A 2,771-nucleotide genomic window follows, 5' to 3' on the forward strand; every position below is an offset into this window, starting at 1 on the left:
ACAATCAGTTTTGGTATGGTGTTTTGGTATTTGTCTTAGTATATGTTTTGGTATATGTTTTGGTGATTTTGGTACATGTACATATGTATATGGATGTACATACTGTTAGCGCTTGAAGTTTCACCTCAGGCTGAGAAAGGCAAACTCCAAGGCAACATCAAACCACTTAGCCTCGTAGCTAGCCCTACGGGGCAGGAGAGGGCTCTCTCCGGTATATCTCGGCAAAGATCTTCAAAGGGCGGTGATAACCAATAAAGAACACTAATTTTAGGCTAGTAAACTGATAAAAGGTTTGATTTGAGATTTTTAGGATTTTGGTGGAAAATCGGGGAAAGGCAATTTTGGGTGCGGGGATTGGACACAGTTTTCGCAGGGGGCTCTTTGGGGCAAGATAGGAGACTGTATTGATGCCTTTGAAAGAGTTGGATGGATGAGAATGACTGGTGAGGAGCTAAGGAGAGCAAGCAATCACCTTGAATTCTCCTTAAACAGATGAAAACATTGATATTAAGCAAACTTAAAAGCAGAGCATGGCAATCATGAATTCTACTTTAACACTTCATTTGCCTAATTTGCAGAAGGAAAAGCAAGAAGATGATTCACATAACAAACTTACAAGTACAAAGAGAAACACTCATCAATACATGTAACCACAGGAATCCCAAAAAGGACTGCAAAACCCTGGTCTTTCTTCCTTTGCCAAAATTGCAGAGATACAATGAGTAATACAATAGAAGCTTTCTCCCTCAAGAGTCCAACCTCTCCAACCTCTGAAAATGACTAAGAAAATACATAATATAGGCAAGTCAACCCATTCCCTTGCCTCTAGGGGTCGAGCTCATCATCCTAGGAGCTGTTTCAACCAATTCTAAACTGAGCACTACAATCTAGGCAGTCAAAACAACTTGCCTCTATAAGCTAGGAAACCAATTCATTCATTAAATGTTTGCTATTTTATGAATGAATCATCTAGAATAGGTAAATAAGTGTCAAGTCAACATAAAATTACATCAATTACATCAAGGAGGGTGAAAAATCCCATCACAAGTCAAAATTGGTCAAAGCTGGGCGAATTCCTGAGCTGAAGGTGCAAAACTGGCAAATTTCCCTGATGCGTAGCGCCCCAATTCTCAACGCGTAGCGCGCCTTTGAGCCAACTTTTGAGGCACTTCCCGGCATCCAAATAAGGAAAAAGTAGGCTTGTTGGAAAGTTCTGGATGTCTACTTTCCAACCCAAGTGGAATTTCTCAATTTGGTGTCCATTTGCCCCTCCAAAATTGCAATCTCCCAAGACTGCTTCCTGTGTGTCCAAAAAGTGGCAGAAAGTCATTTTTTGCATGTTTTTTGACCTTCTGAGGGCTCAAAACCTGATGAAATGTCTTGGAAATTGCTGAGCAAGTGTAATTTGTTATGAAAAATCCAAAAATGCTGAGTTTTTGAGAAATGGACTTGCCCATCTTCAGGGTAGCGCGCGGCGCGCTACGCGTTGAGGGCAAAAACCTGTGTTTGGCACAAAAAATTCAAAATTGACCAAAATTACTCCAAATTTTTTGAAATTTGAGATGGGGGTGTCTCATCAAGTACCATGCTCCTTCAAAGAGGATTTGGCCAAAATTTGGAGTGGATCGGGACTTTTTCTCCGTTTTAGTGCTTTGCTCAACCTCCTTGGATCTGGCAATTGTATTTTTGACATTTCTCTAAAACCATGACACCTGTGTAAAAAGTGAAGGAAATTTTTCTTCTTTGGCATGTTTTGAACAAAAACCTCTCTCAGTTTTCCAAAATTCATCTTTGATTTCTCTGAAACATCTTTTGAGTGAAACTTATCCCGATGTGTGAAACAAGGAATTTTGTCGAAATGAAGTGAAATGAAGGGGATAAGAGGCTTCTAAATTCTTGGGGAAATTTTTGGAAGTAGGGAGGGATGTTAGGAAGCAGGAGAAAGTGGAATCATGGAGATCGAGTGAGGGGAAGGGTTCCAAAAGGGCAAAACACAGGCCCAACCTAGAAAATTGCCAGGTTGTAGCAAGAAACTAGGGTTTGTGCGAAAATGAGGAATTTGGCGGATCTAAGGGATGGGAAGCATTTAATAAGGTAATTTAAGGATAGGGGAAGGTGTATGAACATCAGGATACAAGTTTTGCCGATGATTTGACCGTCCAAGAGAAATTACCTTCAAAACCCTAGGAGAGGGAAATGACCTTACCTAGGCGCAACTGAAGCATGAACAAGGTGTAAAATGACTCATTCGACACTGACATGATAATGAAAACCCTATGAATGATGATAGACTCAGCAGAATGATGACATGGATTGGAATTTGGGCAATTTTGAAAAGAGTGAAAGCAAACCCTAGACCTAATGCCTAGTGACCAAATTTTGCTTGAAGACTTCACTGAAATGACAAAATTTGACCTTGACACTCTGAGACCACTTTGTAAGAGCATATTTGATCACTGGAGGAAGGCTGGAAAGACTGACACTAACATTGGCTCCAATGGGGATGGTAGCTCCTTGGAGGTGCCAAGAACAACAGATCTTTGGGAGAGCAGACCAGCGCCTTCGTCCATTGGGCTATGGAGTCCATTATTTCGGCAAACGACACAAGACTTTGACTCATTTATTGAATGAAAACTTGACTGAAAACTGACTGAAACTTAACTGAAACTTGACTCAAACCGACTCGATGGCAAACTGAAATAACTTGAAAAACTCACTCAACAGACCAAACACAAATGACTCATGACTGACTTAAAACAAGACTTTTCAAA

Source organism: Pinus tabuliformis, chromosome 5_1, assembly GCF_031772625.1.
Source record: "Pinus tabuliformis cultivar Carrire ecotype Pingquan chromosome 5_1, CPIR1, whole genome shotgun sequence".
Lineage (NCBI taxonomy): Eukaryota > Viridiplantae > Streptophyta > Pinopsida > Pinales > Pinaceae > Pinus > Pinus tabuliformis.